General features: G+C 42.2%; 1 long non-coding RNA gene across 1 annotated transcript; it reads right to left on the bottom strand.

Moving 5' to 3' along the window:
- Positions 1-7,919: 7,919 nt before the first annotated feature.
- On the bottom strand, positions 7,920-13,206 carry LOC147838014 (uncharacterized). The gene is made up of 3 exons (XR_015524876.1): positions 12,268-13,206; positions 10,827-11,112; positions 7,920-9,009 (listed from the first exon to the last, which is right to left on the bottom strand). It is a non-coding gene; the product is annotated as an uncharacterized LOC147838014 (long non-coding RNA).
- Between the last annotated feature and the right edge of the window lie 8,158 nt (positions 13,207-21,364).

Genomic DNA, 21,364 nt, shown 5'->3' on the forward strand with positions numbered 1-21,364 from the left:
TGACCAAGTCGAACGTCTCAACAAGAAAATAGGCCAATACCCCAGGATTTACTGCAGGAGGGACCAACATCATTTGTCTGAGTTCTTACCATGGGCAGAATATGCACAGAATTCATTAACCTGCTCCTCAACCGGACTTACCCCCTTCCAGTGCATCTTAGGATTTCAGCTTCCATTGTTCCCTTGGTCTGGTGAGCCTTCTGCAGTTCCAGCGGTCGAATGGATTCAGCATAGTGAGAGGATGTGGGACAGTGCCCATGTCCACCTCCAACAAGGCTGACCCCGACCAGGAGGCCCCAGAACCACCCCAGCCATTGGACATTGATAAAAACCCAGCGTATCATGTCCTTTTGTTGTACGGATTCATCAACTGCCAGTAGCTCAGTGAGTGAGTGTATCCGGTGTCCCTCAGGGTTTAGCTCCAACTTGCCTCAACACACGCGCCTGGGTGTTTCAAGTATACCTAGTCAGACCTTAATTAGCTTGTTCAGGTGTTTGATTAGGGTTGGAGCTAAAATCTGCAGGATACCGGCCCTCCAGGAACAAGTGTGGGTATCCCTGGCACAGAGTGTGTTGTGTGTATATGTATAGTGTATTGTGTCCTTTCGTATGGTTTCATCAACTCCTAGTAGATTAGTGGTTATGTGACTCACTTTTCATGCCAGAGACCCGGGTTTTATCCTAGATGGCAGATTGATCATCAGTGTAGATGTTTAGAGTGTATGGTGTGTGCATATACATAAAGTGCATTATCCCGGGTCTCTCATGTGAAAGGTGAGTCAAATAATCACTGAGCTGGAGGATATGGAGTGTATTGTATATGTATAGAGTGTATGGTGTGTGTGTGTGTGTGTGTATATGTATGGAGTATAACATGTGTAAATGTTTAGAATGTATTATGTATGTGTATACAGTGTATCATATGTGTGTGAGTATATGTATAGTGTGCATGTGTATGGAGTGTATTGTGTGTATATTTATATATGGGTTTATCAACTCCAAGTAGCTCAATGGTTACGTGACTCACCTTTCACGCCAGAGACCCGGATTCTATTCCAGAGTGTATCACGTGAGTATATGTATGGAGTGTATCCTTTGTGCATATGTATAGAGTGTACCATATGTGTATATGTATGTATGGAGTGTATTATATGTGTATGTGTTCTGCCCCTTATATTAAACGCCTTACTTGATTCGACAGAGAGATAACATCTTCCAATGACAACAGACTCGAGGCATAAGTTTGAATCTTTTACTGTTTATGGAATAACCTAAAACATACAAAATACAGAATGCTAAGTATGCTAGAACAATATGTACATACACAAGCACAATCGGCGCTCTATCCAAAATAGACCACTGGTTACGCACTTAACAAAATCATATATGTAGTCATATATTACAATTAAGTAAATAAAGAACACAATAAACATCTTGCATGTATAATGATATTTCTTTTGCGTAAGCATAAACAAATATAAGTCAGATTATGATCAAATAATGTCTACATAACGAATGTGCCTAGAGTACAACTTGTATCAGGGAGCAAATGATAGCGACGGCAGTGTGCTCTTACATGTGGTTTCTGAATACCTAGGCTCACATTTATGATGTCATGAAATAAGGACTCTAACATAAGTGTAATACCCATGTAAGACCAGAAGAGGTCGTACTAAATACCAGCTGGATAAAACAGAACACTCCCCGCCTGGTATTCCGTGAATAAGAAACCTTTCTTGAAGTTTAGTCTTGAACAGTCTATTAAGTCATCCTGAAGAAGCAGTATGACCTCATTTATTGGTCTGAGGAACAACTTGGGTCCATATTTTCCAATGATTTTTACTTGAACTTTTCTGACTCATCCATCTTGACCAGGCTAAGTTTCTATCATAATTCCCAGTGGCCAGTTGTTTTGTTTGGACTGGGAGTCTTTAAGCAAGACTATGCTTCCGCTGGAGATGTTTGTTGATGTTGCCATTTTCGCCTATACTGTAGTGTTGCAAGCGACTGTTTTTGCCATTTGTTCCAAAAGGTACTTGCAAGGCCCTGAACCTGACACCACTGTTGTTTGTATAAGTCTGGCTTTTCACAATTCTCGAGTGGAACTAAGTTGGTACCGGACTTTTGGGTAAGTAGTGTAGCAGGTGTCAAGATGAAGGATCCGCTTGATCAGTTTACACTGGTATCAAATGTCTGTTGTTCATAATGGCAGTGACTTCAGCCATAAAGGTAGAGAGTACCTCATGCGTAAGCCTGGAGGATGTCAGCTGAAGAAGCATGGAATCCAAGATTTTGCGGGTAAGACCGATCATCCTCTCCCATGCGCCACCCATGAGCGATGAATGAGGGGGGTTGAATGTCTATGTGCAACTATGATCTGACAGAAATCGTTCCACTGCCATTTCATCCATGTTAGATGGTATTTGCAGGTCTTTACAAGCTTCAATGAAATTGGTTCCTCTATCCGAGTGAATCTGTTTCACTGGACCTCGGATTTCCAAATACCTCCTTAAGGCATTAATGTAGCTGGAGGTAGTTAAGGATAGGTAGGCGATCACCTCTATGTGGACGGCTCTGATGTTTAGACACATGAATTACACTGCCCATCTTTTGCTTTCTGCAACCCATCTCTTGTCTTTCGAGCAGATACCGACCAAGGGTCTAATACATCCAGTACCACGTGTGAAGGGAGGCTCTGCACTGAGTCGGTCTTTGGGCAGATCTGCCATCTTTTGAGTTTCCCAGCCCCTTCTGAGTTTACTACATACGACACGGGAATGGATAAGACTGCCATAACGTTTTTGCCTCCTATTATCCAGTAGCCCGCAGATCTTATCGCACCTTCTGCAACAGTGCCAACCTTTGCATGATGGAGTGTAGCCTTTTTAGTCTTGCATTGAGAAGTGTGCAATGTGAATCAACTTGCCAATAGCTCTAATTAAGCAGTTTGAGACTGAGATATTTGACAGTGTCATATGCGTGCAAACTTCTACATCTTGATCGGGATTAACAAGTGGAAAGGGTGCTTTAGAGACAGTCTCCGATTTCGGTTGATGCAAGAATGCAGGTCCACTGAACCAAATTGTGTCTTGCAATTTAATTGGAGTTATCGGTCGTGTTGCGATGTCCGCAGAGTTGTGGTCTAAGCTCACATAATGCTACTCCGAATCCTTTGTATACAGTTGCTCACGTAGACATGAAATCTACGTTTCTCGTTGCAGATATAGCCAAGAACAACTGAACCATCTGTGTAGAGGTTTATCTAGTCAAACCTGATAGCAATTTCTGCAATGATAGTTTCCATCATGTTCACAGACAACATAGCCACACATAGTTCCAAGCAAGGAATTGAGAGCTCTGGTAGTGGCGCTAATCTTGCTTTGCCTGTGATGAATCCTGCATGGCAATTACCATTCGAGTCAACTGTTTTTAGGTAAGCGACAGTTATCTTCTCGGAAGCATCTGAAAATGCAGAAATCTCCTTGAATTTGGCACCTGACAGTGATATGAGTCCATAGCTCCTCGGTACTTGTATATGTTGCAACTCTTGCACATAGTTTTTCCATGAATCCCACAGCTCCTGACCGCTCGCAGGAAAGGATGAGTCCCAGTTAGTAGCGTTGCAGTCAATTCTCTCAGTAATAACTTGCCCTGAACTGTTATAGGAGCCACAAATCCTAGTTGGTCGTACAAGCTGTTTACCACTGATAACAGTCAACGTCTAGTGTATGGTCTATTATCACTTTGCACTTGGAAATTGAAACGTTCTGTCTCTAAATTCCACAGTAAGCCAAGAGTGCGCTGCATAGGAAGTGAATTAACACCTAAATCCAGTTCTTTCAGTGAGTAGGCATAATCCTCAGACAGAAACGCTTGCATGACTTTCTTACTGTTTGAAGCCAATTTGTGCAACTTCAAGTTAGATCCAGCCAGCATGTCTTGTGTCCTTTTTAGCAAGCTTATGGCCATTTCTGGCGAGGGTAAAGACTTCAGTTCGTCATCCATGTAGAAGTCTTCCTCTACAAACTGTCTGGCATCTTCACCAAAATCAGTTTCTCCTTCTTGATTTTACTTTGCAAAAGCTCTGTCAATCCCAAACCAGACTCTCCCACATCATTCTTATCCGCACATTCACTTGCTGTCCATTTAAACTGAATAGGAGGTATAGCAGAATCCAAAGAAGCAGATGGATTATAGTTACCTGGTGGTTTACAACACTTCTAAGAGTCCCCCGGTGTAATAGGCGGTTGGAAAAGAAAAAAAAAAAACCTTGTGGATAAACTGAAAAACTGTACAATTGGTCTTTAATGTTCAGTTGCAATCCAGTCAATGCTATATAATCTAAAACCAGAACAATTGAACACAATAGGTTCTGATCTGGCAGAACTACAGCTGGAACCTGAAAATGCAAATCCTACAAATAGACTTCAAGTACTTTCTGGCCAAGAGGAACAGTAGTATCACCATTAGTTAGGTAAAGTGGTCCCTAATGCCATGCATATAGCCGTTCATTTGGGTTCTTTTATCTTATTCCATAAATCAACATGGAGCAATGTATAGGTAGCTCCTGTATCTACAAGTGCTTTACCACTACAGTTCCAAACCACCATGGGAAAAACCAACTGACTAAGAATTTTCATACCATCTCTCTTATCCAGCTTCTTACTAGATGACACATCCTTTTTTACAAAGCATTGAGTATCATAAGCAGACAGCATAACTCGTTGCTAATTTTAAGGTTGGAACTCCTTTAGTCCCTTGAAATTGTCCACCAGATTGCTTTCCACACAGAACAGCCTTAAACTTAGAACATTTAGTGACCGCCAACAAAGCAAACTTGTCACACTATGTTTTGGAGGCAAGTTAGATTTTATCTCAACTTCTTTTGATTTTTAGTCAAGAAAAGAAGTCTTAGGCAACTGTAACTGCTTGATCTTTATTTGATGATCATAATCCCTCTGTAATTGTGTTCCTAATCGCACAAGTTCTTTAACAGTCTGTGCACAGCCACAAAGTTGACTAGCACAACATGGATTCAAAGCTTTTAAAAGAGCTTTTAAAACTTCATAATCAGTAGCTTTTTTTTCCAACATTTAAATAAAGCTTGATATGAAAAGGCAAAGTTTCAAACACTTTCATTTGTCCTTTGCTGTCGGTTTCGCACTTTCTTCTAGCACATCCTGATAATGGAGGCATGTCTAAATGCCAGGTTAAGGGAATATAAAGGGCACAGTAGGCTCGGTGAGTAGGAGAAGCATTTTAGCAACGAGACCAACCGTGTGGTTTGATTAGGGCTCCTCTTCGTGGTTTCTAAAAACTAAGTTTATACCGTGTTTTATTTATATTTTATGTTTAAATTGTATCTATGTTTTGTTCATCACGAACTGCATCCATTACTGACAATGCCAAAGCCTAGTGCCTTCAACAAAGGAAAGTGCGCCGACGACCAGGTTTCCAGAGCTAGTGCTAAAGCTAGCAGCTCATCCGACATGGTAGAAACAATTCCCGATGCCACTCTTTCCATGTGACGTGAGATGTGTAAAGAGATGTCCGAATCCATTCTGCAAGGTGTAAATGCCCGCTTTGATGCCTTCGAACTTACTTTTCAAAAGCTTATGGCCACCCAGACCGAGCTATAAACCCGGATGGCCAATCAAGAGCTGGCGACCAACGACTTTGAGGCGAGGCTTAAAGAGCTGGGATCTAAGTACTCGGAGCTGTCTAAAAAAAACAGCCAGCTCCAGGCTAAAGTCATGGATCTAGAAGCTCGGTCCAGACGTTACAACATCAAGATTGTAGGTGTACGTGAAGGAAAAGAAGAAGGCAAACCTACTGAATTCATCTCAAAACTGAGTCCCAAACTATTCGGGGAAGAGCTTTTCCCCCATCCAGTCAAAGTGGACCGAGCGCATCGTCCTCTCCAGCCTAGACCAACCGAAAGCGAAAAGCCACGCACAATATTGGCACGCATTCATCACTTTCAAGAAAAGGAACGGATCTTGCGCCTCGGGAGGTGTCAAACATTGGAATACAAAGGAAAAAGAGTCCTGATCTTCCTCGACTATACTAACGAGGTCATGTCTCAGTGGAACGCTTTCTGTGAGGTCATTCAAAGCCTGCGCCAAAAAGGAGTCAAGTGCTCGCTACGATACCCAGCTAGGCTGCAAATTCAAAGTCAGTCAGCAGGGCCACCTACAGTATTTGTGAATCCGATGAAAGCTGCACGATTCTTGGAGGGTTATGATGAAAACTCAGAAAATCCGCCTCATACTTGTTATGCTCTCCCCCTTTGCAGTTCTCCTTACAATCTTATTAAAGGGGTGGTCCACTACGATCTCATATTTTAAACTTTAGTTGATGAGTAATGTAGCTGTGTGAACATAAACAACATCTCTTAATGTAAAAAGTTCTAAGTTCAATGCAAAGGGAGACCTTGGTTTTTACCGAGTTAGCTTAGCAAAGCCTACAATGAACGAATTTTGGGGATTACAAAAAATACTTCCGCCCCCTGTGAGATCACAAAAGTTCGTTACTGCACATACCACACTGCGCATGCAGGTAAGGGCCGTGGCCAAAGGCACTGTAACATTACCACAGAGATTCAATATTAATTATGTTCCAGAGAATTATAAAATACACCGCAAGCATGATTTGACAAAACAGCTCCAGAATCTCTCCCAGTTCAGTGCTGGATTCGGCTAAAATATCCTCAAAGCAGAAGTTGTAAGCTACAAGTAAGTGTTTTTGTTTGTTAAAATTGACCATGACATGTACAGTGTCTAGAGTTAACGGTATGCTGTAGCAATGATGTAAACAATGCGAAATGCTGCTTTGCGGGCAAACGATTTAGCTACAAATTCATATTTATCAGTCAAACTGCTGTAAATACACACACACACACACACTTCACCAGCACGGTCTCTTATGTGTGTGCGCTACTGCACTGATTGTCTTCAGGCAGCTTTTTAATGTGTTTCACATCTCAGATAATGAAGTCGCAAAGCATATGTGGATGATTCATATTACTTACACCTGTATATTCCGGATACACGTGTAAGACGTCATGTAACACAAAAGGAAAAAGAAAATACAGATTAGTTTACCTGACTCGTGGTCGCAGCATAATAATACATCAAGGCTCAACAGGTAGCATACCACATCTTGTGCTTTATTCTTCTGTCACGATAAATTACAGAAACTAACTTAATCCGAGCATCATAGAAAAAGAAAAAGAAAGTCTAGCGCACATGCGCTTGTTACAGAAAGTTCACACCACACACACATAGACGCACACACAGATGCTGTTAAAGGAGCCGCACCCCATTTTCACTCGTTAGTTACAGACACTTGTCAGATTTTATTTTAGAGAGCGGGCGGGAGGTTGACTGCATGTTTACACAACAGAAAAGCGCGTGCTTTTACGGGCGTGACGTGGAGCCGATCCGCCAATAGCAGCACATTATGACGATGACCAATCAGAGTCACTTAAAGGCGGGCCTTTTTAGAGGAACTAGGAAATATGACAGTCGTTTTCAAGTTAGCTGAGTAGCTGTGTATAATCAAAGTGAGATAAATGAAAAAATTACGCGATTTCCTTCAAGTAAAACATGAGCACACATTGCATTGCATCTTATAAACACAACCAAGCCTTAAAATTACATTCTCAACCACCCCTTTAATATTTATTTAGTTAATATTCTTTATATTTCATTTCATTTATTTTTTTTGTTTACTTGTCACTTTATTCGCCAATTACATCACTCAGGTTTTAGTATTACCATGCGATTTAAATTGTTTATTTTATTTTTAACCACTATTATTATTGTTTAACATTTATTTGATTTATTTATAAAAAAAACTTTATTTACATTATACATATTTTAGAATTACTGTTACAACCGCCCATTTATTTATTGTCATTTTGTTTTATTTTTTCATTATTATTATTATTATTATTTTATTTTTATTTTTTTATCGGTCTGTTCTTCACAGTATCAAGACTCTGAGGTGCATATATTTGAGGCCTCGAAGAGTTCCTTTTACTTTCATAGTTTTCATACTTTTGTGGACTGCCCGGCAGCTCCTTTTTGGATCGATTTGGGAAGAAAGTGTTTAGTTTGGGGAGACACGATAGGGGGTGGGGAAAGTTGTGGGTTGATGTTGTTCAAGTTGTCTCAGATGTGTTTTATCTTTTATTTTCTTATTTTGACTTTTCCTATATTACACTTGCTGGTTCAGTTTTTTCTTATTGTCTTGATACAAATCATCTGCCAAAGGTATGTGTCCAATTTCATGATTACCCCATTTTACAATGATGCATAGGTCTACTGGTACTGGTACTGGACTGACTGAGGGGAAGATGCTGACTTTAGCATCTTGGAATGTTAAGGGGGTCAGAAATACTGTAAAAAGGGGAAAAGTATTCAAACATCTTAGATCTTTATCAGCGGATGTGATTTTCCTACAGGAAACTCATATCACAGCTATCGAGCAACGAAAATTGAGATGCAGCTGGATATCACAAGTATACCAGTCAACGTTTACTTCTCATGCGAGTGGTGTGGCTATTCTTTTTTGAAAAAAATATCCCATTTCAGTTTTCATCTATGCTTACAGACTCTTATGGCAGATATATTTTAATTACTGGATCCATTAATTCACTGCCCCTGACTCTTTTGAATATTTATGGGCCAAATACCGATGATCCTAATTTCTTTAAGAAGATATTTGATTTACTCCCTGACACAAATAATTCTAATATTATAATTGGGGGAGATTTAAATTGCTATTTAGATCCTTATTTAGACAGATTATCCACATGCCCCCCACCCGGAATCAAATCGGTCAGGGTCTTAAATAATTTTCTCAAATCAAGAAATATGGTGGATATCTGGAGAATACAGCACCCAACTGATAAAATTTATTCCTATTATTCACACGTTTACACATCTTATAGTTGTATAGATTAATTCTTAGTTGACTCCCAGTTAATTTCTCGTGTTACAGAAACTAAGGCCCCGTTTACACTAGTGCGTTTTAGTTTTAAAACGGCGTTGTAGAATGAAAACGATCCGCGTCCACACTCGCGTTTTACCCAGCGTTTCTGAACAGCTCTCCGTCCACACCAAAACGCTGAAAACGCACATCACGTGACCACACACACACTCTCGGGCAAGCGCTCCAGCATTTCTACCCAGATGAGAGCTCTGCTTGTCGGACTGCTCATCAAGCATCTCCCGCTGGATCTAATCTCACTATATTTGCTAAACGTGATATTTCATTCATGTTGTTGTCTTTATCTGACGACATAGGCCAATTCCCTGACTTTGGTCATTGGAATCTATTAAGTTACTTGTTCACGGGTAACATGTTTTGATTAAGCGCAAAGATAAGTGAATGATTAATCCAGGTACATTGACTGATCGCTTGCCTTTATTTCCTACAATGTATAAACTTATTGTATGTTATACTTTTATAATTATCGATTATTAAAACTGATATTCAGCAAAAGAGAGGGTGTGTTTCGTATTTTCACTGAAATTGAAAGGAGGCAGTTGTTATTGGCTCCGTTTTGTTATAAATATCCACAGAGTGAAGATGACGCTCATGCAGCATGACGCCTCAACATTTCTGCTGTCTGTTAAGTTGCTAATATTAAAAAGAAAATAGACAGTTCCTTAAATCATGTTTACATTTTATTGTTGAGAAAGTGAAACAACGTAGCCAAGGTGATGTGAATGAAGTTATAAAGTACACTGTTCCCTTTGAAGATTTACCCGTATCCTCGGTATGTTTTCCATATCAAACTGAGAAGGGGGAGACTGCAGCCTTGATCAAACTTGCGAAGTCTTAACTTACAAGAAGAGGATGCGAGACTGAACTGTGTGTGGGCTACTTAATATTGAGGAAAAGCCCCAATCAGATAGGCGAACGTTTGCAGCCCCGCCTCCGTTTTCAGATGTCTCCGGCTGTTTCTCAATTCCAAGAACGCAGAGAATGGACTTGCGTTCTTGTAGAGTGCGGTCTTGCCAGGTGTCCTCGGAAGAACGAACTCAGGAGACCGCGAGGGCAGAGAACGCGTCCTTTGAGAAATGGGATGCTGCGTTCTTCCTGATGGTCATGTGACTTTCACACGTTTTAAATGGAAATTATTTAAAGATTACAGCCTTCATACAACGATTTATTGTTTCCCCCCTCTTCAAAATATATACTTTGCATAAAAACATTATAAATATACTCTGCACAATATAAATAAAACAAATTTTAATACAAATTTCAACAAACAAACACCCTTAATGTGTTTATTCCTTTATTAAGATGTTCATGTTAATGTTTACTTTCACCGTTTCATTTAGGGAAACTCCTGAGGTAAATAAGTGATATCTCTGAACTTTAATAATAAATCTAAATAAAATGCTGCGCTTCCCACCTCCAGTCGCAATGACTTCTGGGACTTCCAGAGCAAGCTCGCTGCTGAAGTCTGCATCGGTGCGTCCTCGATATCAAGAACACATCCGGGAAGTTTCACGCGTCCTCCGTACTTGCGGTCTTGAGTATTGGAACTGAACTTAGGCAGCTGATGATGACGTTGCACGAGAACACAAGGACGCAAGACCGCTGAAGAACGCATATTGAGAAACAGCCTCCGTCTTTCCCCATCCACACTGAGACGGAGCAGCAGCGTTTTAGAATGAAAACGGCCTCTCCAGCGTTTTCGAAAAGCTCCGTTTTCGGCGCTCGAGAACTCCGGCGTAGTGTGGACGGATGGTGTAACCGTAGCAAAACTTATGCGTTTTCAAACTAAAAAGCATTAGTGTAAACGGGGCCTTAATATCACAGCATACTGATTTCTGATCACAGTCCTATTACAATATTAGTTGATCTCTCCCTCCCAAAACAGTTCTATTTTTGGCGTTTTAACTCTGCTTACAGACAACAAATTCATAGACTAAATGACGAGTAAATTAAAATAATTCTTAGAATTTAATGATTATGGTGAGGTGTCAGACTCCACACTCTGGGAGACTTTAAAGGTGGTTATCCATGGACATATTATTTCTTATGAATCCAATGTTAAACCCCCTCATTTCAGCAGGGTGTTTTCACCATAGACTGTAAAATATATGGACGTAGTATCCGTGACGTCACCCATAGGTTTCTAAAGAGCGCAAAAGAAGCCACAAGTAGGCGCGGCCAACCGTCGCCATTTTGTTCGCGCGTCATCACACCCACGGCGGGATACCAAACAAGGGCAAATAGGCGGAGAGTGGGCGGAGCTACAGACACTGCTGACAGTTTGCTTGGACCTGGTTCAGACACACTTTACTTTGGGAGAACGCTTAATACTTTATCACCTGTGACTCGTTTGTGTTCTGACCACTTGTGCTTGGTTGTATTCTATATCAATAAAGTGTTTAGACTTTTAAAAACACTGCTGTAATACATTGAGCCACTAAACATTGTTCTTATGACGTTTTTCAACAGGAGGAAAACGCGAATTACTTCCAAACACTTAAAATATAGTCTGTGTTAGTTAATGCAAGACTATTGATGAAATCCAGCATAACACTGTATGACAACGCTTCAGATGGCTGTTCTAGAGCCTACAGCTAATCAATCTGTCAGATTCTGGAGTGCATTACAGCTTTAAATATAAACGATAAATGTTCTTAAATAAAACAAATACATGTATAGAGATGGTATATAAGTATATAACTTTACTCACATGGGAAAGGGAGGCCACGTGAATGTTTTGTGAGCACAATAAGTGCACTCACCATGACATTCCATCAAATAAATGTAGGAAACAAGTCCAAAAGACAGTCGACTGTGTAAAGCCACATAAAACAACACAGAAATACGATAAATATGCCGAGTTCAGTGGCTAATCTGCAGGATTCAGCTGAGGTGACATGACTGCGACCAGCGAGACCTAACTGTCACTCAAGTGGCCACGCCCTTAATTATGCAAACTTCATATAACTTAATATAAAGGAAACGGATGAGTTATAAAAAAATTCACCCCCCTCACAGTTGTCATGAAGGGTAATATTAGCTGTATTAACCAAAATCTTTTTTTGTACCAGGCTGTAAAAACCTTTTTTTCTGCTGTAAAGTTGGCCATTCTAACAGTGGGCTCAATTGAAATTTGCTCTGTTTTGGAGCCAGGAGCGGCCAAGACTAGCGGAATTTCGGATGAATTGCAGTTTTAGTTACTTCCGTATTGGCTTCCTGAGAGAGAGCGGGAGGTTGCCGCTTGGTTTTCACACCTCTACTTTGGAAAAAGTCATAAAAGTGGGCGTGTCCAGCTTTGTTTAGGGGGGAGTGTCGGAGGAAGTAAAGAGGGATGGTGTGGGAGTGTCTATTTGGGCGCGCTGTCAAAACACACACCCACACAGGGGACAAAGTGACGGTGTTTACATGGACATCTGTAGTCGAATTATTTGCCAAATTATTAAATGGTGGACTTGCAACGGTGAACTGCAGTTTGGCTCTTTCATTCAGGGAATTCTTTCATGTCCTTCGCGACAAACAAGATATTTGATTCGAGGATCTGCTCTAAGCATGTATTTTTCATGCAATGTTTGATACCGCTCGGCGAATAAGAGAAAAAAAAACTCCGCATTTCCCGGAAACTTAGATGCACTCGGCAGGTAGCGTCAGAAAGCCGCTTGTGTTATTCCGGTCACTAAATGCGGCGAAAATCCTACACGAGGTTAAAGTTTGGTTGTGGTGCTAACATGTTTGTACTCGGTGCAATAGTTAACTTAGTTCGATACGAACAAACTGAATAAACAAAGAGCACTGGTCGCTCACTTACCAAATATGTAGAGACAGGACAATCACCAGCAACTAGAGCCGCGTCTTTATTAAGAGGAGACTAAAGCAAATCCGGATCTCAGCGTTTGCAGATGAGAACAGCTCTCAGGTAAACAATAATCCTCCTAAGACACGCAAGTTATTGTTGTCGAGCGTCGCGTACACAGTTAATCCACGCGTGACTCCAGCTGAGCTCTCACAGAGAGAAAATGAAAACAAAACTTAACGGCAGCAAACTATAAAAGCAACACTTCACGCTTGTTTTGCCAAAACGTGGCGTCTCTGCCGTCTAAACACTGACAGTAATGAATATTAATGAAGTTGCACAATGGAGCGTGCTGATTGGTTTGAACCAAGCCTTACTCATGCATTAATGCATCACACTGTAAGACGTAATAAGACTCACTCTGGCACAGACGCCCAGTCTGCACGCTGGAATACAACGCTATTATGTCATGACCGTGACGCAGCTTCAAAAATTCGTTTCAAACCGGAAGTACGAATTTGCTTGAAATAACACAAAAACAACCAATTTACACTTTTTTGTGAAATATAGGTGTTCTAATAGTGTTTTTAGCAGTGTGGGACACATATACGACTGTCAACAGCTCAAAAAATGTGTTTTGGTGTTTCGTGACCCTTTAAAAAAGAAAAAGAGAAACGACTCTCAGAAATAAAAAACGTACTTCCTAGTCTAGAGTCAATATATCAGACTTCAAAATCATCTGAAGATTATAATAAAATAGTAAAACTTAAATATGAATACAACTCCATCCTTGATGATCAAATAAATAATTTACTGTTAAGAACAGGACAAAAAAAATTTGAAACTGGTGATCGGCCAGACAGGCTTCTGTCACGACAACTTAAAGGAGCCCATGCCTCTAAATCAATTCATAGTATCAAAGCTAAAGATGGTACCCTATTGACAAACCCTAAACACATCAACACCCATTTTAAAGAATTTTATAGTGAACTATACACCTCTAGTAATATGGCTGTAAAGTCTGACCTAACAGATTTTTGGGATTCTCTTGAAACGCCTATTCCCAGTGATATAGCCAGGGGAGAGTTAGACTCAGACTTAACTTTAGATGAGATAATTTCGGCCATTAAGTCTTTTCCAGCAGGAAAGGCGGCTGGGCCAGATGGCTTCAGCTCAGAATTCTTTGTTTTTGTGACATTCTGGCCCCACTTCTTTTTAGAATGATAATTGACTCTAAAAAGAATAATATCCTACCCAACACATTATATGAAGCTAACATATCTCTTATTCTAAAAATGAAATCTGAAAAATGAAACTGATCCAGCTAGCAAGAGGCCAATTGCCCTTCAAAATGTTGATAAAAAAGTTCTTACTGAAACATTAGCCAATCGGCTCATATATACATATAAAACATATATCTTCCATAATACATTCTGATCAGACAGGATTTATTCCAGGCAGATTTTCTTTTTTCAATGTACATTGTCTCCTTAATATATTATACGCTAATCACTCCAAAGTTACTGAACCGGCGATTCTTTCTCTGGATGCACATAAGGCCTTTGATCAGGTCGAGTGGCCCTATATGTTTGGATCGCTACAGAAGTTTTCAGTGGCGTGACCCACAAGGCTCGGATCGAGACAGGTCTGGCTGCTGAAATTGCACTGCCAGCCCTGCTATTTGCAAAACCAGACAAGCCCATGGTCCTTAATATGTTAAGTATAGTACTGAAAAACTCGATTAGAATTTTAAACCAAGTAAGGAAAGTCTTGTCCCTACCAGAGACCTCTGTGTACACACCAATATGCGATAATCATTCTTTTTTACCCCCACAATTTGATAGGACATTCTTTGCTTGGAAGGAGAAGGGTTTATGTTCCATAAAGGATTTCTATGTAGAAGAGAGATTTGCATCATTCAGCCAGTTGAGAGAAAAGTTTAATTTACCACATTCACATTTTTTTTCGTTACTTGCAAGTATGTGATAGGGCTGTGCAATTAACCGAATTTTCGATTTCGATTTTGGCTCCCGGCAATCACAAAAACTATGTATTCGAAAAAACGATTATTATACATGGGACGTCAGTGTCAACGCTCGCTGCTGAAGTTAGGATTTCTCAGCCTTTCAAGTGCCAACGGAAGTGTCAGTGAATCAGACCGCTGTATGCAAATACACCACACTGTTAGACCTTACCGGGTTTTTTTTACAGTAGAATACTGGCAACACTGTTGCCAGTTATTTACTGTAACTGAACCATTACAGTGAGTAGCTGGCAACAGTGTTGCCAGTTAATTACTGTAACTGAACCATTACAGTGAGTGGCTGGCAACAGTGTTGCCAGTTATTTACTGTAACTGAACCGATACAGTGAGTAGCTGGCAACAGTGTTGCCAGTTAATTACTGTAACTGAACCATTACAGCGAGTGGCTGGCAACAGTGTTGCCAGTTAATTACTGTAACTGAACCGATACAGTGAGTAGCTGGCAACAGTGTTGCCAGTTAATTACTGTAACTGAACCATTACAGCGAGTGGCTGGCAACAGTGTTGCCAGTTAATTACTGTAACTGAACCGATACAGTGAGTAGCTGGCAACAGTGTTGCCAGTTAATTACTGTAATAGAGCAGCAGTGGTTACTAACTGGAAACTGTGTACAGTTAATTACTGTATTGTAGTGTTACAAATCACAGCATTATACTGCATACACATTAATAGTATGTCATATATAGTTATTGTAGTGTTACTAAAATTAATCAGTATTCTTAGCTGTTGATAAAAAATAGAAGGCATAACATTTTTCAGACAAATTTATTTTATTGTTTTGGCACCAAACAAATAAATAACAGAAAAAGTATAACAAAATTAAGAAATCAGCTGATATAAATATTGTCTTGCATATTACAGGTCTGCACAGTAAGGCTGCTGTCACATTAACGCATGCAAAATTCTGTCATACTGCACTGCGAAGTGGAACTAAACAAAGCGAGTAGTGGAATTAAACAAAATAATTGAATGAATTATTTATGAATTGAAATGAATTGAATAATCTAATAACATTAGAGATTGAAAAAGCAAGCCAGAGAGGTCATGTTTTGATCTTTGATTGGTATCAAGCAATCACATGATGTGATTTCGCATGTCAGCGTTCTCCAAGCTTGAACTTTCCAATGCTGCGAATTGTGAAATTTGTCGCATGAGCTATCAGTCCAGGTCTGCAGTACTCACATGCGTATGAATGGAAGTCTATAGGGAGAAAAATGCAGTGTGACCGGGACTTTAGGCTGTAACTCTAATTAAACACACCTGATCAAACTAATTAAGGCTTGTTAGAAATCTACAGGTAATAGGCTTGTTTGAGATGGCCAAAATCTGCGCAGAATCGATCACCGGTGATCACCGCAGGATGCATGCCGGTTAGAAATGTGTCCACCTTGCCTCGGATAGAGCAGTCGGCCGCAGTTGCTCTCAAAAGACTGCGTTACCAAAAGCATGATGGGAAACGACTGGCTGACGACACAGCTGAATGCTCATTGGATGAGACTGATACATTACACTTTATTATCTTGTTTAACTAAGGTTTATACCTGGATTTGTTGAATACCTTTTTTGTATTTTCGTTGATAATTTAAAAAAAAAATCATAGAGCATTACATATGGTTATTTATTTAGATTAACACGCAAACAAAAACGAAACACATCTTTGTAAAAAATAACGTGACCTATCTAATTGTAACGGGGAGACTGACACGGAGGGATCCATTTGCAGTATTTATTAAGTCACACTCAACATACAGCACGCACGACTGTGCGAACATACAACATACACTTCAATGAATAAGGGTTGGTGATTGACAGACACAGAGTGATTACCAGGCATGGGTCAGAGGCAGGCAGCGTGATTCAGAGTCCGTGTAACAGGCTTTGGTCGAGGGCAGGCAGAAGGCAGAGCAGAGTCAGGAAACGGGCTGAAGTAGTAAACTGGAGATCAGGCAGGATAGAACGCTCAGAAATGCTGGCCGGGGCTAAACAAGAATTCGCACTGTTGTGTGAGTGTGAGCTGCTTATGAAGGGTACGTGGGTCATTAGCGGAATGGAGATCAGGTGTGCTGGAATCAGGGTGAAAGGATGACGTAATGTTAGAAGTCCGGAGATGGTGGCCTCTGCTGGCCAGCGAGGGGAATGACTGGGACCGAGTCGGTGACAGAGCCCCCCCCCCAACGAGCGGCTCCTGAAGTGGGGGCGAGGGGCCGGCATATCCGGATGTTGCAAGTGGAACTCTTCCAGTAGTGTTGAGTCAAGAATGTCCTTACGGTTGATCCATGATCTTTCCTCCGGGCCGTACCCCTCCCAATCAATGAGGTATTGGAGTTGTCCACCCCGGCGTCTGGATCTCAGGATCTCGTGGATCTGGTAGGCCTTCTCTCCATCGATCATGAGAGGCGGGGGACCCTGTTCACCGGCTGCCACCTCCCTATCCGCCTCGGCTGGACCAACAGCAGGCTTGAGCAGAGAGACATGGAAAGTGGGAAAAATACGGTATTGATTAGGGAGTGTCAGTCGGAACGAAACAGGAGATATTTGTTTGTCTATTTGGAAAGGACCCACGTACCTGGGGCTGAGCTTCTTGCAGGGTAGTCTGAGGCGTAAGTCACGGGTGGAGAGCCATACCCACTGTCCTGGGGAATACGTGGGACCAGGACGACGGTGTCGGTCGGCTTGTTCTTTGAATCGCCGTACGGCGTGAGAGAGATTGGTGTGAGCTGCGTTCCATACTTCCTCGCAACTTTTGAACCAAGTGTCTACAGCGGGAAGTTCAGTGGTCTCGCTGGACCAGGGGAAGAGAGGAGGTTGGAAGCCTAGGACGCACTGAAATGGAGTCAAATCCTGTTGATGCCTTTCTCAGGGAGTTTTGAGCGTATTCTGCCCACATGAGGAATTTAGCCCATTCAGCCTGATTAGAATGACAGTATGTGCGGAGGAATCTCCGATCTCCTGATTCAGACGCTCTGTTTGGCCGTTGGATTGGGGATGGTAGCCGGATGTTAGGCTAATGTTCACTTGGAGGTTCTTAAAAAAGGCGGACCAGAGTTGGGAGGTAAACTGGGACCCTCGATCCGATACGATGTCTTCAGGGAGACCATAATATCGGAACACAAATTCGCAGAGCAGTTTGGCCGTTTCCATGGCTGTAGGCAGTTTGGCTATGGGAATAAGGCGACAGGATTTAGAAAATCGGTCCACAACAGTGAGGATGGTGGTGTTTCCTTGCGATAGAGGTAAGTCGGTGACGAAATCTATGGCAATGTGTGACCAGGGACGACGTGGCACCTCCAGGGGTTGGAGCAGTCCAGCTGGACGGTGACGGGAGTGTTTGGACATCTGACAGGGTGAGCACTTGTTAATGAAATTAATGATGTCCTTATTTATAATAATAATATATAATATTATTATAATATAATAATAATATATTTATATTTATAGATGACCACCAGTATCGGGATTGAATTAATTGTGCTGTGGCAGTGCTGCCTGGGTGACCGGAGCTGGGGTGGTTATGTACCTCGGCGATGAGTCTTTCACGGAGTGACGGGGGAACAAAGATCTTATTTTCAGGACAGGACTGTGGCGTGGGACTGTGTTCAGAAGCTTGTAGAATCTCATGCTCGATGTCCCACTGAATGGGAGCGATGATCAGGGGATCTTTGAGAATGGTCTCATCACCGTTATCTGATGTTTCCTCGTCTGAGATGCGGGAGAGAGCATCTGCCTTAACGTTCTTCGAGCCAGGGATGTATGTGACTTGAAAGTCGAAGCGCGTGAAGAACAAAGCCCATCTTGCCTGTCTAGGGTTCAGATGTTTACAGGATCAAATGTATTCCAGGTTTTTATGGTCTGTAATGACGGTGAATGGATGTTTGGCGCCCTCGAGCCAATGTCTCCATTCCTCTAAAGCAGCCTTCATAGCGAGGAGTTCTCGGTTTCCCACGTCATAGTTCCTCTCTGCGGAGTTGAGTTTGCGGGAGTAGAAAGCACAGGGATGGAGCTTCTTCGTAGATAGGGATCTCTGGGACAGAATGGCTCCAATGCCAGTGTTAGATGCGTCGATTTCAACCACGAAGGGTTGCTCGGGATCAGGATGACGCAGAATGGGTGCACTGGAGAAGCGGGATTTGAGCTGGGTAAATGCTCGAGTAGCGTCTGGGTTCCACTTGAGGCGAGCATTATTTGCCTTAACCATGGCGGTAAGTGGAGCAGCTACTGAGCTAAAAAAAAGCCCAGGAATCGTTGCAGTTGTCGAATAGTTTCTGGTTGTGGCCATTGCATAACTGAATCGACTTTCTGTTGGTCCATGGCCACGCCTTCGGGGCTGATGATGTAACCCAGGAAGGATATACAAGTTTGATGGAACTCGCACTTGGAAATTTTAGCGTATAACTGGTTCTGGATGAGGCATTTGAGCACCGCTCTGACGTGCTGAATATGCTCTGATAAGGAATTGGAGTAGACCAAGATGTCGTCAATGTACACTATGACCCATTGGTTGAGCATGTCTCGAAATATCTCATTTACAAAAGCCTGGAACACGGAAGGACTGTTTGCTAGGCCGAAGGGCATAACGAGGTACTCATAGTGGCCGTTGATGGTAGAGAACCCGGTTTTCCACTCGTCTCCCTGTCGGATACGGATGAGGTTGTAGGCACTGCGGAGGTCCAATTTGGTGAAATACTGGGCTGAGCGGAGCTGTTCGAGGGCTGCTGGAACCAATGGTAAGGGATAGCGATATTTGACAGTAATTTCGTTCAATCCTCGGTAGTCGATGCAGGGGCGTAAACTGCCATCCTTTTTTTTAACGAAGAAGAAGCCAGCTGAAGCGGGTAATGTAGATGGTCTGATAAAGCCCTTTTCTAGCTCCTCGGAGATGTAAGTGTTCATAGCTGCAGTCTCAGGTTGAGAGAGAGGGAAAATTCGACCACGAGGGGGCGTGGTGCCTGGCAGTAGTTCGATGGCACAGTCATTTTCACGATGAGGAGGGAGCTTGGTAGCTTTCTGCTTATTAAAAGCCTCGGTTAAGTCATGATAAGGCTCAGGAATTTGACAGAGTTCAGGGTCTTAGGTGCTGGTAATCGTGTTGATCTGGACTGGGGAAACAGAATGCAGGCACTGAGTAAAGCAATGATCGCTCCATTTAATGATCTCACCAGTTCTCCAGGAAACTTGAGGGTCATGTAGTTATAACCATGGTAACCCAAGGATTACAGAGTGTCGAGGGGAGTCGATGGCAAGGAGGGAAATCTCCTCTTCATGGAGAGAGCCTGTTTGAAGAGAGATTGGTAGAGTCTGGAATTTTATGTGTCCCTCTCCTAGTGGGCGCCCGTCTACAGCAGTGATGGCTAGGGAGGAATCACAGGAGGTTAGAGGAATGGAGTGAGTGATAGCAAACGTGTAATCGATAAAGTTGCCAGCGGCTCCTGAATTGATCATGGCCATGGTCACAATCTCATCTCCTTTGTGTTTCAAACTGACAGGTATACTCATAATGTCATTTGTGGTCGTGAACATTGTGGTAGCACTCACCGGAAGGGTTTTAGGGGGAGACTTGTTGGGACATAAAACCTTAGTATGACCTGGAAGTCCGCAATAGATGCACAGGTGATTTCTCCTCCTTCGTTCACGTTCCTCAGGGTTTAGGCGGGTTCTGCCCAGTTGCATAGGTTCAGCGGGGGTTTCAGGAGATACAGGACTGGAAGCAATTGATCACAGTGGGTTACGAGTGTGGAGAAGAATGTCTAACCTTATGGATAGTTCGATCAGCTGGTCCAGCGTTTTTCCCTCGTCACGACATGCCATCTCTTTTTGCAGTTCTGGTTTTAGAGCCTTTCTGTAGAGTGTAGTAAGTGGATCATCAGCCCAGCCTGTTTGCGCTGCCAGAGTGCGGAAATGCAGTGCGAATTCAGCTGCGGAGCGATCTCCCTGTTGGATACACAATAGCTCCTCACCAGCATTACGACAGCATTACGGTGATCGAACACAGTGCAAAAACGTTTGAGAAAGTCATTAAACGAGGGAAATATCGGGGTGCTGTCTGGCCAAACTGCAGTAGCCCAGTCTAATGCTTTCCCTGTGAGCAATGAGCATACAAAAGCAATTTTTCCATTCTCGTCCTTGAACAGTTGGGGCTGTTGGGCGATAAACAGTTTACATTGCAACAGAAAGCCTTTACATTTTGCTGGGTTACCTGAGAATTTGTCAGGAAATGCCAATCGAGCTCCGGAGACCGTCGGCGGTTGTGTCACAACGGGTTGATTTAGAGAGTAGTTGGCGGTGAGTTGCGCTGTGGGAGCAGCTTGCAGGTTTTGCAGTGATTTCACAAGTTCGTCTGTCAACTGAGTTAAGTGCGTTAGTTGCTGTTGATGAGTGGTCAGAACCTGAGCTTGAGCTGTGACTTCGTGAGACAAAACCTGTATGGCTGCGGGATCCATGTTGGGCGAAGTCTTCTGTAACGGGGAGTCTGACACGGAGGGATCCATTTGCAGTATTTATTAAGTCACACTCAACA

This window comes from Danio rerio, chromosome 24 (assembly GCF_052040795.2).
Source record: "Danio rerio strain M-AB ecotype USA chromosome 24, GRCz13ab, whole genome shotgun sequence".
Classification (NCBI taxonomy): domain Eukaryota; kingdom Metazoa; phylum Chordata; class Actinopteri; order Cypriniformes; family Danionidae; genus Danio; species Danio rerio.